Here is a 25043-nt window from a genome sequence, read left to right as displayed (position 1 = left end):
TTCTCCTGCTCCTAGTTCTTATGTTAAGGGGTCACGAAAATTCACTGGCAAAAGTCATTAGGGTTAAGGAAAATCCCAAGGCTTTTTACACGTACATAAAAGCAAGAGGGTAGCCAGGGAAAGGGTTGCCCCACTGAAGGATAGGCAAGGGAATATATGTGTGGAGCCAGAGGAAATGGGCGAGGAACTAAATGAATACTTTGCATCAGTATTCACCAAAGAGAAGGAATTAGTGGATGTTGAGTCTGGAGAAGGGTGTGTAGATAGCCTGGGTCACATTGAGGTCCAAAAAGACGAGGTGTTGGGCGTCTTGAAAAATATTAAGGTGGATAAGTCCCCAGGGCCTGATGGGATCTACCCCAGAATACTGAAGGAGGCGAGAGAGGAAATTGCTGAGGCCTTGACAAAAATCTTTGGATCCTCACTGTCTCCAGGTGATGTCCCAGAGGACTAGAGAATGGCCAATGTTGTTCCTTTGTTTAAGAACAGTAGCAAGGATAATCCAGGGAACTACAGGCCGGTGAGCCTAACGTCAGTGGTAGGGAAATTACTGGAGAGAATTCTTCGAGACAGGATCTACTCCCATTTGGAAGCAAATGGACGTATTAGTGAGAGGCAGCATGGTTTTGTGAAGGGGAGGTCGTGTCTCACTAACTTGATAAGAGTTTTTTGAAGAGGACACAAAGATGATTGATGCAGGTAGGGCAGTGGATGGTGTCTATATGGACTTCAGTAAGGCCTTTGACAAGGTCTCTCATGGTGGACTGGGACAAAAGGTGAAGTCACATGGGATCAGGGGTGAGCTGGCAAGGTGGATGCAGAACTGGCTAGGTCATAGAAGGCAGAGAGTAGCAATGAAAGGGTGCTTTTCTGATTGGAGGGCTGTGACTAGTGGTGTTCCGCAGGTATCAGTGCTGGGACCTTTGCTGTTTGTAGTAAATGATTTTGAGGAAAATGTAACTGGTCTGATCAGTAAGTTTGCAAATGACACAAAGGTTGGTGGAATTGCAGATAGCGATGAGGACTGTCAGAGGATACAGCAGGATTTAGATCGTTTGGAGCCTTGGGCGGAGCGATGGCAGATGGAGTTTAATCCGGACAAATGTGTGGTAATGCATTTTGAAAGGTCTAATACAGGTAGGGAATATACAGTGAATGGTAGAAACCTCAAGAGTATTGACAGTCAGAGAGATCTAGGTGTACAGGTCCACAGGTCACTGAAAGGGGCAACACAGGTGGAGAAGGTAGTCAAGAAGGCATACGGCATGCTTGCTTTCATTGGCCAAGACATTGAGTATAAGAATTGGCAAGTCATGTTCCAGCTGTATAGAACCTTAGTTAGGCCACACTTGGAGTATAGTGTTCAATTCTGGTCGCCACACTACCAGAAGGCTGTGGAGGCTTTAGAGAGGGTGCAGAAGGGATTTACCAGGATGTTGCCTGGAATGGAGGGCATTAGCTATGAGGAGCGGCTGAATAAACTCGGTTTGTTCTCACTGGAACGACGGAGGTTGAGGGGCGACCTGATAGAGGTCTACAAAATTATGAGGGGCATAGACAGAGTGGATAGTCAGAGGTTTTTCCCCAGGGTAGAGGGGTCAATTACTAGGGGGCATAGGTTTAAGGTGCGAGGGGCAAGGTTTAGAGGAGATGTACGAGGCAATTTTTTTACACAAGGGTAGTGGGTGCCTGGAACTCGCTGCCGGAGAAGGTGGTGGAAGCAGGGACGATAGTGACGTTTAAGGGGCATCTTGACAAATACATGAATAGGATGGGAATAGAGGGATACGGACCCAGGAAGTGTGGAAGATTTTAGTTTAGACAGGCAGCATGGTCGGCACGGGCTTGGAGGGCCGAAGGGCCTGTTCCTGTGCTGTACTTTTCTTTGTCCTTTGTATCACCTGAGCACAAACAATTGCACTTTCATCTTTCACCGAGGAAGTGCCGCACTGTCAGAGGGTCAGTACTGAGGGAGTGCTGCACTGTCAGAGGGTCAGTACTGAGGGAGTGCCGCACTATCAGAGGGTCAGTACTGAGGGAGTGCTGCACTGTCAGAGGGTCAGTACTGAGGGAGTGCCGCACTGTCAGAGAGTCAGTACTGAGGGAGCGCCGCACTGTCAGAGGGTCAGTACTGAGGGAGCACCGCACTGTCAGAGGGTCAGTACTGAGGGAATGCTGCACTGTCAGAGGGTCAGTACTGAGGGAGTGCTGCACTGTCAGAGGGTCAGTACTGAGGGAGTGCTGCACTGTCAGAGGGTCAGTACTGAGGGAGTGCTGCACTGTCAGAGGGTCAGTACTGAGGGAGTGCTGCACTCTCAGAGGGTCAGTACTGAGGGAGTGCTGCACTGTCAGAGGGTCAGTACTGAGGGAGTGCTGCACTGTCAGAGGGTCAGTACTGAGGGAGTGCCGCACTGTCAGAGGGTCAGTACTGAGGGAGTGCCACACTGTCAGAGGGTCAGTACTGAGGGAGTGCTGCACTGTCAGAGGGTCAGTACTGAGGGAGTGCTGCACTGTCAGAGGGTCAGTACTGAGGGAGTGCTGCACTGTCAGAGGGTCAGTACTGAGGGAGTGCTGCACTGTCAGAGGGTCAGTACTGAGGGAGTGCCACACTGTCAGAGGGTCAGTACTGAGGGAGTGCTGCACTCTCAGAGGGTCAGTACTTAGGGAGTGCTGCACTGTCAGAGGGTCAGTACTGAGGGAAGTGCCGCACTGTCAGAGGGTCAGTACTGAGGGAGAGCTGCACTGTCAGAGGGTCAGTACTGAGGGAGTGCTGCACTGTCAGAGGGTCAGTACTGAGGGAGTGCCGCACTGTCAGAGGGTCAGTACTGAGGGAGTGCTGCACTGTCAGAGGGTCAGTACTGAGGGAGTGCTGCACTGTCAGAGGGTCAGTACTGAGGGAGTGCTGCACTGTCAGAGGGTCAGTACTGAGGGAGTGCCGCACTGTCAGAGGGTCAGTACTGAGGGAGTGCTGCACTGTCAGAGGGTCAGTACTGAGGGAGTGCTGCACTGTCATAGGGTCAGTACTGAGGGAGTGCTGCACTGTCAGAGGGTCAGTACTGAGGGAGTGCTGCGCTGTCAGAGGGTCAGTACTTAGGGAGTGCTGCACTGTCAGAGGGTCAGTACTGAGGGAGTGCCGCACTGTCAGAGGGTCAGTACTGAGGGAGCGCTGCACTGTCAGAGGGTCAGTACTGAGGGAGTGCTGCACTGTCAGAGGGTCAGTACTGAGGGAGTGCTGCACTGTCAGAGGATCAGTACTGAGGGAGTGCTGCACTGTCAGAGGGTCAGTACTGAGGGAGTGCTGCACTGTCAGAGGGTCAGTACTGAGGGAGTGCTGCGCTGTCAGAGGGTCAGTAGTGAGGGAGCGCTGCACTGTCAGAGGGTCAGTACTGAGGGAGAGCTGCACTGTCAGAGGGTCAGTACTGAGGGAGGCTGCACTGTCAGAGGGTCAGTACTGAGGGAGTGCTGCACTGTCAGAGGGTCAGTACTGAGGGAGTGCCGCATTGTCAGAGGGTCAGTACTGAGGGAGTGCCGCACTGTCAGAGGGTCAGTACTGAGGGAGTGCTGCACTGTCAGAGGGTCAGTACTGAGGGAGTGCTGCACTGTCAGAGGGTCAGTACTGAGGGAGTGCATCACTGAAGGTGCTGCCTTTCGGTGAGAAAGTTAGATATTGAGTCTCCATCTGCCCTCTGTATTGGATATAAATTATCCAATGATACTACTCTGAAGATGAGCAGGAACTGTCTCTGCAGAGCCCTGACCAATATTCACCCCTCAATCTTTCCCGAAACTGATTAATTTTAATATTGTAATCTGGGCTAATCTGGGCTAGCATACAGCCCTTTAGTAGCTTGTTCGGACACTTAATAATAATAATCTTTATTATTGTCACAATTAACACTGCAATGAAGTTACTGTGAAAATCCCCTCGTCGCCACATTCCGGCTGCTGTTCGGGTACACAGAGGGAGAATTCAGAATGTCCAATTCACCTAACAGCACGTCTTTCGGGACTGTGGGAGGAAACCGGAGCACCCGGAGGAAACCCACGCAGACACGGGGAGAACGTACAGACTCCGCACAGTCACCGACCCAAGCCAGGAATCGAACCTGGGACCCTGGCGCTGTGAAGTAACAGTGCTAACCACTGTGCTACTGTGCCACCCATTCAGAATAAGAAGTCTTACAACACCAGGTTAAAGTCTTTAACCTGGTTGGTGTAAGACTTCTTACTGTGCTCACCCCAGTCCAATGCCGGTATCTCCACATCATGGCTGCCCACTCTAAAGGCATCTGAGAAAGAACCACATTGCTGTGGGTCTGGAGTCACATGTAGGCCAGACCAGGTAAGGACGGCAGATTTCCTTCCCTCAAGGACATCAGTGAACCAGATGGGTTTTTACAACAATCGACAATGGTTTCATGGTCATCATTCGACTTCTAATTCCAAATTTCATTATCTGCCATGGTGGGATTGTACCACTGCCCCTGCTCAACAGATGAGCTGGTCATTATCACGTTGCTGTTGGTTGGATCATTCTGTGCACAAATTGACTGCTGCTGCGTTTCTGACACTACAGCAGTGACCGTACTTCAAAATTAATCCCTCGGCTGGGAGATGTTTTGGGATGTTCCATGGTTGTGAGGGGTGTGTTATTCTTTGCTGCCATGGTGCGAGCGGTGTGTAATTATCCACGAGTATTCTGTTGTCTGGAGTTTAAAGGATGAAGCAAAGTCGCTCCTGAGTTTGAGGATTAATAAACCTGGGCGTAGATTGGGAGAGAGAGAGAGAGAAAGGGACTGACTGCCTTCAACAAACTGCCTCCTTACCGTTAATTACAGAGCTGGTGTTAAGGGAACTGGACAGGTCTGAACTTGCTAATCTGAAAAAGTAACACACACAGACTGTGGGAGGGGAAATCCCATCATGACAGTTTCTTCAAAATGCACCAAACTTTTTGAAAGGTTAAATTCTGTCAGAGTTTGTTGAACAGGAGCACAGGCTGATGGTGTACGAGGGCCAGTGCTTCATTGTTGGTTGAGGTTGTGTTCTGCAAATCTCACAAGGGGGCTTTTCGAGCTATTTTTAGAAAATTCAGAAAATGCTGGAAATCTATAAAGATGGAGACAGAGTTAATGGAAGGAAAAATGCTGGAAAATCTCAGCAAGTCTGGCAGCATCTGTAGGGAGAGAAAAGAGCTAACGTTTCGAATCCGATGACTCTTTGGCAAAGCTTTGTAAAGAGTGAGCAGAATACATACATAGAAACAAAGAAAATAAAAGCAGGAGGAGGCCATTTGGCCCATCGAGCCTCTCCCCCATTCATTATGATCCTGGCTGATCATCGGGTTCAATACCCTGATCCCGCCTTCCTTCCATATCCCTTGATCCCTTTAGCCCCAAGAGCTGTATCTAATTCCTTCTTGAAATTACACAAGGTTTTCACCTCAACAACTTTCTGTGGGAGTGAATTCCACAGATTCACCACTCTCTGGGTGAAGACATTTCTCCCCACCTCAGTCCTAAAAGGTTTACCCCTTATCCTCAACCTATGACCCCTAGTTCTGGACTCCCCCACCATTGGGAACATTCTTTCTGAATCTAATCCTGTTAGAATTTTGTAAGTTTCTATGAGATCCCCTCTCACTCTTCTAAACTCCAATGAATATAATCCTAGCCGACTCAGTCTCTCCTCATATGACAGTCCCACCATCCCAGGAATCAGCCTGGTAAACCTTTTCTGCCCTCCCTCCATAGCAAGAACATCCTTCCTCAGATAAGGACACCAAAACTGCACACAATACTCCAGGGACGTGATTCTCCCCTACCCGGCGGGGCGGGGGGTCCCGGCGTAGCGGAGTGGCACCAACCACTCCGGCGTCGGGCCTCCCCAAAGGTGCGGAATTCTCATTGAGGGGCTAGGCCCACTCACTCAGCCTGTTCAAATCCCGCTGAAGCATCTCTGCATCCTCCTCACAGCTCACCCTCCCACCCAACTCTGTATCAGCTGCAAATTTGGAGAGAATACAATCAGTTTCCTCGTCCAAATCATGAATATATAATGTGAACAGTTGGGTTCTGAGCACAGATCCCTATGGTACCCCACTAGTCACTGCCTGCCAATCTGAAGAAGACCCATTTATTCCAACTTTTTTGCTTCCTGTCTGCTAACCAGCTTTCTATTCATCTCAAGACACTACCCTCAATCCCACGCACTTTAACTTTACATAGTAATCTGTTATGTGTGATCTTATTGAAAGTCTTCTGAAAGTCTAAATAAACCACATCTACCGGGTCTCCCTGGTCAACTTACTACTTACATCTTCAAAGAATTCTAGAAGATTTGTCAAGCATGATTTCCCTTTCATAAATCCATGCTGACTTTGTCTGATTACACCACTGCTTTCCAAATGCTGTGCTATGAAATCCTTGATAATGGACTCTAGCAACTTTCCAACTGTTGACGTTACGCTCACATAGCCTTCAATTTCAGAAGGATATAGATGGGCTGATCAGATGGGATTCAATTCCCGTATCAGCCCTCCCGAACAGGCACTGGAATGTGGCGACTAGGGGCTTTTCACAGTAACTTCATTGAAGCCTACTCGTGACAATAAGAGATTTTCATTTTCATTTTCATTTCAATTCGGATAAGTGTGAGGTGATATTGTACAATATCTGCACAACACACTATCCCTCCAATTTGTACAATATCTGCACAACACACTATCCCTCCAATTTGTACAATATCTACACAACCCACTAAACCCCAATTTATATAATAACTACACAACCAATGGTCCCTCAATTTGTAGAATATCATCACAACCCACTATCCCACCCAATGTGTACAATATCTACACACCCCACTGTCCCCCAATTTGTACAATATCTACACACACACTGTCCACAATTTGTACAATGTCTACACAATTAAATCACATCAAATAAGCATTGATGTCCCTCCAATTTTTAGAATATCTACAAAGAACAAAGAAAGAACAAAGAAAAGTACAGCACAGGAACAGGCCCTTCGGCCCTCCAAGACTGTGCCGTCCATGCTGCCCAACTAAACTACAATTTTCTTCACTACCGGGGTCCGTATCCCTCTATTCCCATCCTATTCATGTATTTGTCAAGATGCCCCTTAAATGTCACAATCATCCCTGCTTCCACCACCTCCTCCGGCAGCGAGTTCCAGGCACCCACTACCCTCTGTGTAAAAAAACTTGCCTCGTACATCTCCTCTAAACCTTGCCCCTCGCACCTTAAACCTATGCCCCCTAGTAATTGACCCCTCTACCCTGGGGAAAAGCCTACACAACACACTATTTCCCCAATTTGTCAATATCTATAACAGAATGGAAGACATCAACTACAATAACTCTATGTATCACTTACAATTGTACAAACACATGAAGAAACCAAAACAGTCTAGGAAATGGATCTTAAATCTGTACACAATAAAAATCTTTGCAATCAGAATTTGTGCTTGATTGGGGGAACTGTACTGGTGACTACAATTCAAAAACCCTTATTGAGGTTAGTGATCAGAAATCAATACTCCATTCTGTGGAATTCATTGCGATATCCAAGTGCACAGGAAGTTCATGTGACGATTACTCACGGTTATACAACACATAGAGAGTGGGCAAGAATGACTGGTGTAAGTAACTGTTGGAGAGTGATTATCCTTTCACCATTTTCAGTACCATCTACTCCATCAATGCTTATTTGATGTGATTTAATTGTGTGTTTTTGAATATCGGAAGATAGAAATAAGTTTATCTGTTTTGCGATAGTGATGCTGAAATTAAACCCACCAGCAGCCGCCCATTCAGTATTCACCTAACTACTAGGTAAATGACGAACAGGCAGTGATAATATTCTGCAGCACTTGAGTTTGAAGCTGTGGCAATGGCCTTTATGTTCTGTAATAAAACATCGATGGTTCTATATTGTGCCCTTCCCCCATCCTTAAAATAAACCATATTTCAAAAGTTCCTATTTATAAACCTCAGAGTCGATTAAAAACTCTGTAATTTACGGTCATTTACAGCAGATTCACAGATGAACAACTTCCACTTGCTCAAAATAAACCAAAAACATATTGACAGCCGAACATCTGTTTTCATTTTGAATGAAACCAACTACATTATAACCTATGTGGTTTAATTACATTATAAATCTACATTGAGCATCGAATCATACCACGGAACAGTGCCACAGTGCTCCTTCAATCCCGCCAATCCATCCAACCATGCACGTTGCCCATATTCACCCTCTGTGCAGGATTAACTTTCTTTGCATGTCCTCACAAATACCACGCATCTCAAAACAATACAAAATAACCCCTGCATTTCAACAGCTTTGTTAATGTTGAAATAAGCTGCTATTATCTGGGGTTAATTACTGCTGGGTCTCTTGCCCACCACGCAACATTGCATCATAGAATAGCACAGGACACCATTTAGCCCATCGAGTCTTTACCGGCCCTTTCAAAGGACAATCCAATGAGTCTCAACTTTTCCTTCAACTATTTATCAAATTGCTTTTTGAAAGCCACAAATCTGCTTCTGCCACTCTCTCCATCAGGGCCTTCCACACCCACTCTCTCCATCAGAGCCCTCCACACCCACTCTCTCCATCAGGGCCCTCCACACCCACTCTCTCCATCAGGGCCCTCCACACCCACTCTCTCCATCAGGGCCTTCCACACCCACTCTCCATCAGGGCCCTCCACACCCACTCTCTCCATCAGGGCCCTCCACACCCACTCTCTCCATCAGGGCACTCCAGACCCACTCTCTCCGGCCCTCCAGACCCACTCTCTCCATCAGGGCCCTCCAGACCCACTCTCTCCATCAGGGCCCTCCAGACCCACTCTCTCCATCAATGCCCTCCACACCCACTCTCTCCATCAGGCCCCCCAGACCCACTCTCTCCATCAGAGCCCTCCAGACCCACTCTCTCCACCAGGGCCTTCCACACCCACTCTCTCCATCAGGGCCCTCCAGACCCACTCTCTCCATCAGAGCCCTCCACACCCACTCTCTCCATCAGAGCCCTCCACACCCACTCTCTCCATCAGAGCCCTCCAGACCCACTCTCTCCATCAGGGCCTTCCACACCCACTCTCTCCATCAGGGCCCTCCAGACCCACTCTCTCCATCAGAGCCCTCCACACCCACTCTCTCCGGCCCTCCACACCCACTCTCTCCATCAGGGCCCTCCACACCCACTCTCTCCATCAGGGCCCTCCACACCCACTCTCTCCGGCCCTCCACACCCACTCTCTCCGGCCCTCCACACTCACTCTCTCCTGCCCTCCAGACCCACTCTCTCCGGCCCTCCAGGCCCACTCTCTCCATCAATGCCCTCCACACCCACTCTCTCCATCAGGCCCCCCAGACCCACTCTCTCCATCAGAGCCCTCCAGACCCACTCTCTCCATCAGGGCCTTCCACACCCACTCTCTCCATCAGGGCCCTCCACACCCACTCTCTCCGGCCCTCCAGGCCCACTCTCTCCATCAGGACCTTCCACACCCACTCTCTCCATCAGGGCCCCCCAGACCCACTCTCTCCATCAGAGCCCTCCACACCCACTCTCTCCAGCCCTCCACACCCACTCTCTCCATCAGGGCCCTCCACACCCACTCTCTCCATCAGGGCCTTCCACACCCACTCTCTCCATCAGGGCCTTCCACACCCACTCTCTCCATCAGGGCCCTCCAGACCCACTCTCTCCATCAGAGCCCTCCACACCCACTCTCTCCATCAGAGCCCTCCACACCCACTCTCTCCATCAGAGCCCTCCAGACCCACTCTCTCCATCAGGGCCTTCCACACCCACTCTCTCCATCAGGGCCCTCCAGACCCACTCTCTCCATCAGAGCCCTCCACACCCACTCTCTCCGGCCCTCCACACCCACTCTCTCCATCAGGGCCCTCCACACCCACTCTCTCCATCAGGGCCCTCCACACCCACTCTCTCCGGCCCTCCACACCCACTCTCTCCGGCCCTCCACACTCACTCTCTCCTGCCCTCCAGACCCACTCTCTCCGGCCCTCCAGGCCCACTCTCTCCATCAATGCCCTCCACACCCACTCTCTCCATCAGGCCCCCCAGACCCACTCTCTCCATCAGAGCCCTCCAGACCCACTCTCTCCATCAGGGCCTTCCACACCCACTCTCTCCATCAGGGCCCTCCACACCCACTCTCTCCGGCCCTCCAGGCCCACTCTCTCCATCAGGACCTTCCACACCCACTCTCTCCATCAGGGCCCCCCAGACCCACTCTCTCCATCAGAGCCCTCCACACCCACTCTCTCCAGCCCTCCACACCCACTCTCTCCATCAGGGCCCTCCACACCCACTCTCTCCATCAGGGCCTTCCACACCCACTCTCTCCATCAGGGCCTTCCACACCCACTCTCTCCGGCCCTCCAGGCCCACTCTCTCCATCAGGGCCTTCCAGACCCACTCTCTCCATCAGGGCCTTCCATACCCACTCTCTCCATCAGGGCCCCCCGGACCCACTCTCTCCGGCCCTCCAGACCCACTTTCTCCATCAGAGCCCTCCACACCCACTCTCTCCATCAGGGCCCTCCAGACCCACTCTCTCCATCAGGGCCTTCCACACCCACTCTCTCCATCAGGGCCCTCCACACCCACTCTCTCCATCAGGGCCCCCCAGACCCACTCTCTCCATCAGGCCCTCCAGACCCACTCTCTCCATCAGGGCCCTCCAGACCCACTCTCTCCAACAGAGCCCTCAAGACCCACTCTCTCCATCAGGGCCCTCCAGACCCACTCTCTCCAACAGAGCCCTCAAGACCCACTCTCTCCATCAGGGCCCTCCACACCCACTCTCTCCATCAGGCCCCCCAGACCCACTCTCTCCATCAGGGCCTTCCACACCCACTCTCTCCATCAGGGCCCTCCACACCCACTCTCTCCATCAGGGCCTTCCACACCCACTCTCTCCATCAGGGCCTTCCACACCCACTCTCTCCATCAGGGCCCTCCACACCCACTCTCTCCATCAGAGCCTTCCACACCCACTCTCTCCATCAGGGCCTTCCACACCCACTCTCTCCATCAGGGCCCCCCAGACCCACTCTCTCCATCAGAGCCCTCCACACCCACTCTCTCCATCAGAGCCCTCCACACCCACTCTCTCCGGCACTCCACACCCACTCTCTCCATCAGGGCCTTCCACACCCACTCTCTCCATCAGGGCCTTCCACACCCACTCTTTCCATCAGGGCCCTCCACACCCACTCTCTCCGGCCCTCCAGACCCACTCTCCCCGGCCCTCCAGGCCCACTCTCTCCATCAGGGCCCTCCACACCCACTCTCTCCGGCCCTCCAGGCCCACTCTCTCCATCAGGGCCCCCCAGACCCACTCTTTCCATCAGGGCCCTCCACACCCACTCTCTCCGGCACTCCTGACCCACTCTCTCCGGCCCTCCACACCCACTCTCTCCATCAGGGCCCCCCAGGCCCACTCTCTCCATCAGGGCCCTCCAGACCCACTCTCTCCGGCAGGGCCCCCCAGACCCACTCTCTCCATCAGAGCCCTTCACACCCACTCTCTCCATCAGAGCCTTCCACACCCACTCTCTCCATCAGGGCCCTCCACACCCACTCTCTCCGGCCCTCCAGACCCACTCTCTTCATCAGGGCCCTCCACACCCACTCTCTCCATCAGAGCCCTCCACACCCACTCTCTCCAACAGAGCCCTCCACACCCACTCTCTCCATCAGAGCCTTCCACACCCACTCTCTCCATCAGGGCCCTCCACACCCACTCTCTCCGGCCCTCCAGACCCACTCTCTCCGGCCCTCCAGGCCCACTCTCTCCATCAGGGCCCTCCACACCCACTCTCTCCGGCAGGGCCCCCCAGACCCACTCTCTGCGGAACTAAGCTTTTCCGCATGTTGCTGCTGGTTGTTTTGTCAAGCTGGTTGATGGCCCTTCAGCCATTCGAAGCAGTTACTCTTCATTTACTCCATCTAAACCTTTCAGATTTTTAACAACTTTTATCTAATCGTCTTGTAACATTCTCAGCGTCAAGCAGAACCCAGCTTCTCCAGTCTACCCACATTACTGTAATTCCTTATCCCGGGAACCATTCCGATAAACATCTTCTGAACTGTCTCCAACATCCTTAGGGCGGCACGGTAGCACAGTGGTTAGCACGGGTGTTTCACAGCGACAGGGTCCCAGGTTCGATTCCCGGCTTGGGTCACTGTCTGTGCGGAGTCTGCACGTTCTCCCCGTGTCTGCGTGGGTTTCCTCCGGGTGCTCCGGTTTCCTCCCACAAAGTCCCGAAAGACGTGCTGTCACGTGCATTGGACATTCTGAATTCTCCCTCTGTGTACCCGAACAGGCGCCGGAATGTGGCGATGAGGGGCTTTTCACAGTAACTTCATTGTAGTGTTAATGTAGGCCTACTTGTGACAATAAAGATTATTATACAGCACCCTGCAGGGCGCATTCCAGCTCTTCCAAAACAGTGTTTTATATCAGATGAGCATAACTTTTGTGAGTTTGAAATTATGCCTCGATTTATAACACTCGCTGAACAGGTTTGTTAACTGTCCTATCACCCTCAAAGATTTATGCATCTGTTCGTCCAGTTCCCTCTGCTTTTGCACCCTTTCAAGTTGTATCTTTCAGTTTCTATCACCTCACACTTCTGCAATGAATTTCATCTGCCAGGTGTTCATTTACTCCACCGCCCTGCGTTTCTCACTAGAGCTTCTTTACTGTTTATTACATTTCCAGGTTTGTGTCATCTGTAAGTGCCGTGCCCTGTAACTATCCCAAACCCAATCCATTGAACTATTTCTGAAACAACAACAATCTGACCCCTGAGCTATTATATTAATTATCTCCCTCCGTCGGAAAAGCAGCCAATCACCAAAATGCTATTTTCCATCCCTTGGCCAAATTTGCACACCATTTTTACCATGATCTCTTTTTATTCTGTTCACAAACTTATTGGGCGGGATTCTCCCATTCAGTGGCAGAGTGTCCACGCAGTCGGAAATAGGCCCGGGGAGCGAGAGGCCGGCCTGCTGATCGGTGGGCCCTGATCGCGGGCCCGGCCCCATCGGAGGCCCCCCCCCCCCCCCCCCCCCCCCCCCCCCTCCCCCCCGGGGTTGAAGCCCCCCCCTCCCCACAGGCCGCCCCCTGACCCTGCGTGCAGAGTTCCCGTCTGCTGCGACGAGGTGTGGCCGGCACCGGCAGGACTTTTTAGAACGGTCGGTCGGTCCATCCGGGCTGGAGAATCGGTGGCCTGGCCAGGTACAGCGGCCTGCAACGCACCAAATACGCCGGCGCCAATGACGGCGGTTCTCCGGGGCGGTGTGGCCCGGTTGCGGGGATTCTCCGGCCCGGCCCCAGGCTGGGAGAATCCCGGCCATTGTATGCCACTTTATCAAACACCTTTGAAAGTCGATACACACAACATCAACTGCACAACCTTCAACCACGCTCTCGATTTTCCTGGAATAAATCTGTCCTGGCTTCCTTTATTAATCTATGCTGGTCCAAGTGACTGATTTTTGTTTTATAATTTAAAGTGCCCAATTCATTGTTTTTTCCAATTAAGGGGCAATTTAGCGTGGCCACTCCAACTACCCTGCACATCTTTTGGGTTGTGGGGGTGAGACCCACGCGGACACGGGGAGAATGTGCAAACTCCACACGGACAGTGACCCAGAGCCGGGATCGAAACCGGGTCTTGGCACCGTGAGGCAGCAGTGCTAACCACTGCACCACCGTGCCCCCCCCCCCCCAAAGTGACTGTTAATTGCAAACCAGATTATTGTTCTTGACAGCACTGACATTAACTTGAGTGGTCTGTAGTTGCTGTGCTTATATTCACGCCTTTTGGGCATGAGTGTAACTGTGGCAATTGCCCAGTACTCTGGCAGCACTCCTGTATCTAAACAGGGGAGGAAGATCATGTCCAGTGCTTCTGCAATTTCCCCCTTTACTTCCCTCAGCAATTGAGTATAAATCCCAGCTGATACTAGTTACTTAACTACTTCCTGTACAGCCATTCTTTCCAGTGCTTCCTTACTTTTATCTCATTCAGTATCGCAGCAATTTTCATGTTTACCATTCTGTTTTTGTAAAAACCAATGCAAAACACTAATTTAGTGCCCTAGCCATGTTCTCCAGTCTGGTTGCTCGGCAGCCCCACCACTCTTCTGAAAATCTTTTTATTGCTACAGAAAAATTGGATTTCTTTTGGCTACAATCTATTTTTATTCCCACTTTTTCCCTCTTATTTTCTTTGTCACTGCCCCTCAGTACACTGTTTCTTCTTTGCATCATCAATCTGATATTTGTTGAATGCATCCTTTTTCTGCTTCATCTTACTCTGTAGCTTCTTCACCATCCAGGGAATTCTGACATCCATTGCCTTTCCTGACCCACTTGTGAGAGTGTGCTTTGACAATACTGCACTCAATGCCCTTTTCCAGGCCACCCATTCCTGCCCGCAGAATGACTCCAATTTATCTCAGAGCCCTCCGCAGTATGTTGAAATGAGGCACCTCCAGTTCAGTGTTGTTATTCTAGATTATTCCTTGCCCTTTTGCTGAACTAATGCAAATCTTATGATACTATTTCCCAGATGTTTCCCCACTGTGACATTCCCCACTTCTCCAGTCCCAAAAGATGGGCTGTTAGTTGAATTGGACATTCTGAATTCTCCCTCTGTGTACCCGAACAGGCGCTGGAATGTGGTGACTAGGGGCTTTTCACAGTAACTTCACTGCAGTGTTAATGTAAGCCTACTTGTGACAATAATAAAGATTATTATTATTAAATCCCACTTTTGATGTTGAGTCGGAAACGTATTGCTCAAGAAAGTTCTACTGAACACAATTCCCTGCCCTTTCCCATCTAATATCAGGATAATGAAAGTCCCTCATTATCACTATTCCATGGCTCATGCATCACTCTGCAATGACTTTGCAAATTTGCTTCTCAATCTCCTCACCAGTAGTTCATGGTCTTTAACAAACAATAAGGACTGAATTTTACTTGCCCCGGGCCGACCTGTTTCCTGTGGAGGGGACACATTAAATAGTGTGGGTGCTGACCCTACCACCTCCCCCCCCCCCCCCCCCGAGCTCACCCCCACAGTACAGGGTGCTGCGTGGCCTGCCGATTTCGGGATTTGCTGGGGCACTTGTGTCTGTCGTGATGAGTACAAGACAAAATGCTTCAACAAATGTCTCTTTTCTCAGCAGTATTGATGGGATTAATTAGACAGCCTTTTCAAAGAGTCAAATGGGCTTGATAGACCACCTGGTTTCCTCCTCTGCCGTATTCTAATGTTCTATGTCACAGAGGGGCAGCATGTATGTGAGAGGAAGGAGAAGGCCAGGGATGGATCTGTGATCTCCAAAGTCAGCACTCAGGCAACGTGAGGATGTTGAATTAGTCACTTTAATTTACCAAATTGGCACCTGTGACTAATGCCCATCAGAAACGGCTCTGAAGATCGAGCTCCAACATGCTAGATGATTGGTTGTTCTGTTTCTGACCAGTAGGAAGTGCACGACTCTACTCTGCAGCTAACATTCACAATCCAGTTTCACAAGTCTGGCAACATCACCCTGACACTTTGCCAAGCTGCAAATTCCACTAAACTCATCTCGCGTTCTCACACCCTCATTTCAGGCTAGTTTAATATCAGCTCTGCATCCTGAATTTAATAAATCATCACTGTGGTGATATGCATCACTGAAAATACACAAGGGGTTAATGTAAGTACACGTAGACTAGCTAGACACTAGAGGGAGCACCAGAGACATGACACACAGACATTCAACCAATAGGTCAGTAAGATAGGACACGACCAATGGGCATTCACGATACACGCAGAGGTGACACTACCACAGGGGGGCATTACACCAACCCATATATAAAGGACACAGCACACATGATCTTCCTCTTTCCAGTGGAGACACTCAGTGAGTACAGACACAGGGTTGATTGAACATCACACCCACCACGTGGATTGTAGCAGACTGGTTCGTCAGTCTGAGTACCTATAGAAGGATTAACACTAGAGTCGAATCCAAGTAGGAGAATTGTTAATAGTTCAATAAATGTGTTGAAGCTATCTCCAAGTCTGAACATTCCTTTGTCAGAGTGCACATCAAGGAAGCAGCTTAAGCTACGTCAAGAGCATAACAAGACAATCACTAAGTAGGCATTGACAAAGCCCCAATATACAGCTCCTGTGACAGTTTCCCTCGCAGATATCTTGGCAAAATCTAATTTTACCGTTTGGTAAAACTTCATTTTAAGATCATCATGAGAATCGGAATCCAGAACAAAAACAATTAGAGCCAGCAGGGAGAGAGCAGGGAGAGAGCAGGGAGAGAGCAGGGAGAGAGCAGGGAGAGAGCAGGGAGAGAGCAGGGTCAGATCATGGTAGCCCTTTCAGAGAGAGGCCATGGACTGATGTAGAGATTACCATTGATGAGGTGAGACGAGAGGGTTTACAGAGGGAGAGTTGGGTGTACTGAGGCTGCAGATTCCTGTGATCCTACTCCGAAATGTACCAGTTTTAATTTTTCCCTAATGCACTTAGACCACGGGTTTTAATAAACTTAACTTTTTCTCTTCATTCTCTGCCTTTCAGTCAGAATCACAATGTTTTTGTGGGATTTTGCTGTGCTCAAAGAAACTGCTGTGTTTCCCACATCACAACAGAGGATACATTTCTAAAGTACTTTGGTAGTTTGAACGTGTGTATTATATTCCTATTAAACTGCTGATTACCCAACTTTCCTTCCTGGCCCAATGTGAGCTGGTAGTATTAAATGGTTCTCTCTCCTACTGTCTCCTACTCATTCAAAACTACCACCACTCTCCTCAAAAAACAAACTCTTGTTCTCTGTATCCTCGCAACTTACCTCCCCATCTCCGACCTCCTGTTCCTCTCCAAAAGTCCTTGAATGTGGTGTCCCTTCCCAAATTCATTCCCATTTTCCCCAGATTTCCTTGGTTGAATCCCACGAATCAGGTTTCTGCTCCTATCACCATGCCAAAAGCAGCTTTTTGCCAAATCACTCATGATATCCTTTGTGACTGTAACAGAAAGAAACGTTCCCTTCTCGTCTTTCTCAACATGTCTGCAGAGTTTGACACGGTTTGACCACACCTTCCTCCTCCAACACCTCTCCACTGACGTCGAGCTGGGTAGCACTGCTCTCACCTGGCTCCTTCTTATCTATCGAATTGTACCCAGAGAATCATTTGCCATCTTCTTGAACCCACGGCATTCCCTCTGGAGTCCCACAAGAATCTATCCTTGCCCGTCCCCCCTATTTCTCGTCTAGATATTACCCCGAAGTAGACAACGTATGAAAGCACAGTGTCAGTTTTTACATGGATGTGGGTTGAGGTTACAATCACATCAGCCATGATATTGAATGGCACAGCAGGCTTGAGGGGCCCAGGGGCCTCCTCCTGCTCATAATTAATATGTTCAGATTACACAATGTTCAGTACCATTCGCAACTCCTCAGATAATGAAGCAGTCCGTGTCCAAATGCAGCAAGACCTGGGCAATATCCAGGCTCGGGCTGGCAAGTGACAAGTTATATTCGCACCACACCAGTTCCAGGCAATGACCATCTCCTACAAGCGAGGATCTAACCATCGCCCTTTGACATTCAATGGCGTTACCATCACTGAATCCCCACAATCAACATTCTGAGGGTTACCGCTGATGAGAAATTGTACTAGACCCAGCCATATAAATATTGTGGCTACAAGAGCAGGTTAAAGGCTGGGAATCCTACGGTGAGTAACTCACCTCCTGACCCGCCAAAGCCTGTCTACCATCTACAAGGCACAAGTCAGGAGTGTAATGGAATACTCTCCACTTGCCTGGATGAGTGCAGCTCCAACAACACTCAAGAAGCTCAACACCATCCAGGACAAAGCAGCCCCGCTTGATTGACACCCCTTCCACAAACATTCAAACCCTCCACCACTGACACACAGTGGCAGCCAAGTGTACCGTCTACAAGATGCACTGCAGCAACTGACTTAGACAGCACCTTCCAAACTCACGACCACTACCATCTAGAAGGACAAGAGCAGCAGATACCTGGGAACCCCACCACCTGGAGGTTCCCCTCCAAGTCACTCACCACCCTGACTTGGAAATATATCGCCGTTCCTTCACTGTCGCTGGAACTCCCTCCCTAACAGCAGAGACTGCAGCGGTTCAGGAAGGCAGCTCACCACCACCTTCTCAAGGGCAATTAGGGCTGGGCAGATTTCCTTCCATAAAGGACATTAGTGGGCCAGATGGGTTTTTCTGTCAATCTGTTGATTCAGGATCGAGTTTACTGCATCAGCTTTATCTTTCCAGATTAATTTTCAAACTGAACTCAAATTTTGAACTGCTTAGATGGGATTTGAAATCCTGACCGTGGGAAAATTGAGTTAATATGAGGTGTCCCAGAGAGATGCTTGTTTCATTGTTCAAATTTATAAGCTGCGCATTCTCTGATTGAAAGAAGGTACATCGGTGAGAAATAAATCTTTTACTCACCGGTACAAAGGGAGAGACGTTCCCAACTTCTGCTCGTGAGGAAGATCTTCCAATTCTTGGCACTTTCAAAAGGAAGGAAAAATTTATGAGGTTAGTTGGTAATTTTAAACGATTGAATTTCAAACGATTAAACTATCAACAGGTGATTCTAGGCAGCTAAAGAGAGAAAAAGGAAAATATTGGAAATCGGTCACAGAAACTGAATTAGCTTTCCTTCCATTCCTGCTCAAACTATCCAAATGAAACTTACACACTCAAAACATGAGCCATTATTCACCAGCTGTATCTGGCATCAACACAAACGGACAGAATTCAAAAACCCTAACAGACAAAAACTAAAATCGATTCCAAAGGTGGAAATTAGGGGCTGGATTCTCTGCTGTTGGGATTCTCTGCTGTCGGGATTCTCCGCTGTCGGTATTCTCCGCTGTCGGGATTCCCCGCTGTCGGGATTCTCCGCTGTCGGGATTCACCGCTGTCAGAATCTCCGCTGTCGGGATTCTCCGCTGTCGGGATTCTCCGCTGTCGGGATCTCTCCTGTCGGGATTCTCCGCTGTCGGGATTCTCCGCTGTCGGGATTCCCCACTGTCGGGATTCTCTCCCGTCGGGATTCTCCGCTGTCGGGATTCCCCGCTGTCAGAATCTCCGCTGTCGGGATTCTCCGCTGTCGGAATCTCCGCTGTCAGAATCTCCGCTGTCGGGATTCGCCGCTGTCGGGATTCTCCGCTGTCGGGATTCTCCGCTGTCGGGATTCGCCGCTGTCGGGATTCTCCGCTGTCGGGATTCTCCGCTGTCGGGATTCTCCGTTGCGCCTGCAGCTGGGGATTTCCCGACGGTGTGGGGCTGCCGACAATGGGAATCCCCATTGGCCAGCTGGCGAGAGAGAGAATGTCAGGGACAAGGTACGGAGAATCCCCCCCTCTATGTTTGATCTGCAGTAAATGCAGGCCCGGTCAGGGAGGCCCACAATTGGGCCTCATTCCACAAACTGAATGATTCCAGCCTGATTAATAATGTCAGGTCAGATCTATAGAGATAGAACATCCTTCCTCTCTCTTTGACAGGCAAGATTCAAACAATAAAAATTAACATATTCCCGAGATTTTTCTTTTTCTTTCAATACCTTCCCATTTTTCTGCCCAAATCCTTTTTCAAAGTTAACAAACTGATATTTGCCTTTTACTGGGAGGGCAGGAATGGCAGAATCCAAAGTGCTCTACTCCAGAGGGATAGGTCGAAAGGGGGGCTTGGCCCTCCCAAACTTACTGAGCTGCCAATACCCAAAATATCTTACTGTGTATCAAGGCTTCTGCTTAAATCTGGGGCCAAATGGTGGCTCGCTCTTGCACTACATCCACTCCCCTAGCCCCAGTTACTGCACATTGCCCTTTGGTTAGCACTGTTACTTCACAGCTCCAGGGTCCCAGGTTTGATTCCCGACTTGGGTCACTGTCTGTGTGGAGTCTGCATGTTCTCCCCGTGTCTGTGTGGGTTTCCTCCGGGTGCTCCAGTTTCCTCCCACAAGTCCCGAAAGACGTGCTGTGAGGTGAATTGAACATTCTGAATTCTCCTTCTGTGTACCCGAACAGGCGCCGGAATGTGACGACTAGGGGCATTTTCACAGTAACTTCATTGCCAACTTAGAACATAGAACATTACAGCGCAGTACAGGCCCTTCGGCCCTCGATGTTGCGCTGACCGTGAAACCGCTCTAAAGCCCATCTACACTATTCCCTTATCGTCCATATGCCTATCCAATGACCATTTGAATGCGTTTAGTGTTGGCGAGTCCACTACTGTTGCAGGCAGGGCATTCCACACCCTTACTACACTCTGAGTAAAGAACCTACCTCTGACATCTGTCCTATATCTATCTCCCCTCAATTTAAAGCTATGTCCCCTCGAGTTGGACATCACCATCCGAGGAAAAAGGCTCTCACTGTCCACCCTATCTAATCCTCTGATCATCTTGTATGCCTCAATTAAGTCACCTCTTAACCTTCTTCTCTCTAACGAAAACAGCCTCAAGTCCTTCAGCCTTTCCTCATATGATCTTCCCTCCATACCAGGCAACATCCTTGTAAATCTCCTCTGCACCCTTTCCAATGCTTCCACATCCTTCCTATAATGCGGCAACCAGAACTGCACTGAATACTCTAAATGCGGCCGCACCAGAGTTTTGTACAACTGCAACATGACCTCATGGCTCTGAAACTCAATCCCTCAACCAATAAAAGCTAACACACCGTACGCCTTCTTAACAAACCTATCAACTTGGGTGGCAACTTTCATGTGCATGGACACCAAGATCTCTCTGCTCATCCACACTATCAAGAATCTTACCATTAGCCAGTACTCTGTCTTCCTGTTATTCCTTCCAAAATGAATCACCTCACACTTTTCTGCATTAAACTCCATTTGCCACCTGTCAGCCCAGCTCTGCAGCTTATCTATGTCCCTCTGTAACTTGTAACATCCTTCCGCACTGTCCACAACTCCACCGACTTTAGTGTCATCTGCAAATTTACTCACCCATCCTTCTACGCCCTCCTCCAGGTCATTTATAAAAATGACAAACAGCAGCGGTCCCAAAACAGATCCTTGTGGTACACCACTAGTAACTGGACTCCAGGCTGAACATTTCCCATCAACCACCACCCTTTGTCTTCTTCCAGCTAGCCAATTTCTGATCCAAACTGCTAAATCACCCTGAATCCCATGCCTCCGTATTTTCTGCAATAGCCGACCGTGGGGAACCTTATCAAACGCTTTACTGAAATCCATATACACCACATCAACTGCTTTACCCTCATCCACCTGTTTGGTCACTTCTCGAAGAACTCAATAAGGTTTGTGAGGCACGACCTACCCTTCACAAAACCATGTTGACTATCCCGAATCAAATTATTCCTTTCCAGATGATTATACATCCTATCTCTTATAAACCTTTCCAAGACTTTTCCCGCAACAGAAGTAAGGCTCACTGGTCTAGAGAATAGAATTTTACAGTGCAGAAGGAGGCCATTCGGCCCATCGAGTCAGCACCGGCTCTTGGAAAGCGCACCCTACCCAAGGTCAACACCCTATCCCCATAGCCCAGTAACCCCAACCAACACTAAGGGCAATTTTGGACACTAAGGGCAATTTTCATGGCCAATCCACCTAACCTACACATCTTGGAACTGTGGGAGGAAACCCACGCAGACACGGGGAGAACGTGCAGACTCCGCACAAATAGTGACCCAAGCTGAAATCGAACCTGGAACCCTGAAGCTGTGAAGCAATTGTGCTATCCACAATGCTACCGTGCTGCCCTAGTTACCAGGGTTATCTCTACTCCCCTTCTTGAACAAGGGGACAACGTTTTCTATCCTCCAGTCTTCTGGCACTATTCCTGAAGACAAAGATGACTTAAAGATCAAAGCCAAAGGCTCAGCAATCTCCTCCCTAGCTTCCCAGAGAATCCTAGGATAAATCCCATCCGGCCCAGGGGACTTATCTATTTTCACACTTTCCAGAATCGCTAACACCTCCTCCTTATGAACCTCAAGCCCTTCTAGTCTAGTAGCCTGTATCTCAGTATTCTCCTCGAAACTTTATCTTTTTCCTGTGTGAATACTGACGAAAAATATTCATTTAACACCTCGCCTATCTCCTCGGACTCCACGCACAACTTCCCACTACTGTCCTTGACTAGCCCTACTCTTACCTTAGTCATTCTTTTATTCCTGACACATCTATAGAAAGCTTTAGGGTTATCCTTGATCCTACCTGGCAAAGACTTCTCATGTCCTCGCTTGGCTCTTCTTAACTCTCTCTTTAGAGCCTTCCTAGCTAACTTGCAACTCTCAAGCGACCCAACTGAACCATCACGTCTCATCATTACATAAGACTTCTTCTTCCTCTTGACAAGTGTTTCAACTGCTTTAGTAACCCATGGTTCCCTCGCTCGCTCGACCACTTCCTCCCTGCCTAACAGGTACATACTTATCAAGGACACGCAGTAGCTGTTCCTTGAACATGCTTCACATTTCCATTGTGCCCATCCCCTGCAGTTTTCCTCTCCAGCCAATGCATCCTAAGTCTTGCCTCATCGCATCATAATTGCCTTTCCCCCAGATATAACCCTTGCCCTGCTGTATATACCTATCCTTTTCCATCACTAAAGTAAACGTAATCGAATTGTGGTCACTATCACCAAATCTAACACCTGTCCTGGTTCATTACCCAGTACCAAATCCAATACGGCCTCGCCTTTTGTTGGTTTATCTACATACTGCATCAGGAAATCCTCCTGCACACATTGGACAAAAACGGACCCATCTAAAGTACTCGATCTATAGTGTTTCCAGACAATAAAGATTATTATTATTTCTCCTGCTAGATTTTTCTCAAACCCAGATGCGGTTTCCTCTTTTCGAATCTGGAAGCAGTTCCACCAACATTTGAAACCCCTGTCCATGCCTCACTGGCTTCTGAAACCTTTCCTCACCTTCAAACCTGGACTTGTGGAAATTGGAGGACTCGAGTACTTCGGTAATCTATTCATGGAGCAGAGGTTTGCCAGCTTTAGAGAATTAGTGGACAACTTTCAGCGACCCAACACGAGACTTTTCCACTACTTTCAAGTTGACCATTTCATCCAAAGTGTTTTCCTTTCCTTTCCTCTGACACCAACCACCTCAATGGAGAGGATTCTTTCCCCAGCACAGCTGGGCAGGGAGTCCATCTCAGATGCATATGGCCACATCCTCCACACTCAACTTGGTGAGGGCGAAAATAGAGTGAACAGGGCTCTACACTCACAAGTGAAGTTTGGAGACAAGCCCGATGCAGGGTTAACTCCACTTCGTCATGGCACTGGATGAATCTAACTCAGCTCAAGGAGCTACGTAGGACATACTTGGCCAAGGCAACGATGAGCGGGTTTTTACCCGAATGCTGAGAACAGATGTTCGCTTTTCCCCGCAGATCACACCTTCCAATTTGGTCCAGTTCCAGACTCACCACCAGTACTGTACCCCAGTGTTATACAGTGACAGACCCATCCCCACCAGTACTGTACCCCAGTGTTATACAGCGACAGACCCATCCCCACCAGTACTGTACCCCAGTGTTATACAGTGACAGACCCGTCCCCACCAGTACTGTACCCCAGTGTTATACAGCGACAGACCCATCCCCACCAGTACTGTACCCCAGTGTTATACAGCGACAGACCCATCCCCACCAGTACTGTACCCCAGGGTTATACAGTGACAGCCCCATCCCCACCAGTACTGTACCCCAGTGTTATACAGTGACAGACCCATCCCCACCAGTACTGTACCCCAGTGTTATACAGCGACAGACCCATCCCCACCAGTACTGTACCCCAGTGTTATACAGTGACAGACCCATCCCCACCAGTACTGTACCCCAGTGTTATACAGTGACAGACCCGTCCCCACCAGTACTGTACCCCAGTGTTATACAGCGACAGACCCATCCCCACCAGTACTATACCCCAGTGTTATACAACGACAGACCCATCCCCACCAGTACTGTACCCCAGTGTTATACAGCGACAGACCTGTCCCCACCAGTACTGTACCCCAGTGTTATACAGTGACAGACCCATCCCCACCAGTACTGTACCCCAGTGTTATACAGCGACAGACCCATCCCCACCAGTACTATACCCCAGTGTTATACAACGACAGACCCATCCCCACCAGTACTGTACCCCAGTGTTATACAGTGACAGACCTATCCCCACCAATACTGTACCCCAGTGTTATACAGTGACAGACCTGTCCCCACCAGTACTGTATCCCAGTGTTATACAGTGACAGACCCATCCCCACCAGTACTGTACCCCAGTGTTATACAGCGACAGACCCGTCCCCACCAGTACTGTATCCCAGTGTTATACAGCGACAGACCTGTCCCCACCAGTACTGTACCGCAGTGTTATACAGTGACAGACCCGTCCCCACCAGTACTGTACCCCAGTGTTAAACAGTGACAGACCCATCCCCACCAGTACTGTACCCCAGTGTTATACAGTGACAGACCCGTCCCCACCAGTACTGTACCCCAGTGTTATACAGTGACATAGAACATAGAACATAGAACGATACAGCGCAGTACAGGCCCTTCGGCCCTCGATGTTGCACCGACATGGAAAAAATCTAAAGGCCATCTAACCTACCCGACAGACCCATCCCCACCAGTACTGTACCCCAGTGTTATACAGTGACAGACCCGTCCCCACCAGTACTGTACCCCAGTGTTATACAGTGACAGACCCATACCCACCAGTACTGTACCCCAGTGTTATACAGTGACAGACCCATCCCCACCAGTACTGTACCCCAGTGTTATACAGTGACAGACCCATACCCACCAGTACTGTACCCCAGTGTTATACAGTGACAGACCCATCCCCACCAGTACT

The 25043-nt window shown here is 49.6% G+C and overlaps 1 protein-coding gene across 1 annotated transcript in view; it reads right to left on the bottom strand.

Annotated features, from left to right (window-relative positions):
* The window catches only part of LOC119976480 (LIM domain containing preferred translocation partner in lipoma), a 401345-nt gene extending 382679 nt beyond the window's left edge, over positions 1-18666 (bottom strand). Inside the window, exon 1 of the mRNA XM_038817017.1 lies at positions 18605-18666. The gene's annotated coding sequence lies outside the window, so the exon portion shown is untranslated. The remainder of the gene's footprint in view (positions 1-18604) is intronic.
* Between the last annotated feature and the right edge of the window lie 6377 nt (positions 18667-25043).

Source organism: Scyliorhinus canicula, chromosome 13, assembly GCF_902713615.1.
Source record: "Scyliorhinus canicula chromosome 13, sScyCan1.1, whole genome shotgun sequence".
In the NCBI taxonomy this organism is placed as follows: Eukaryota; Metazoa; Chordata; class Chondrichthyes; order Carcharhiniformes; family Scyliorhinidae; genus Scyliorhinus; species Scyliorhinus canicula.
Note: the sequence above shows the minus strand (reverse complement) of the source record. Positions and strands in the feature narration are given on the sequence as shown.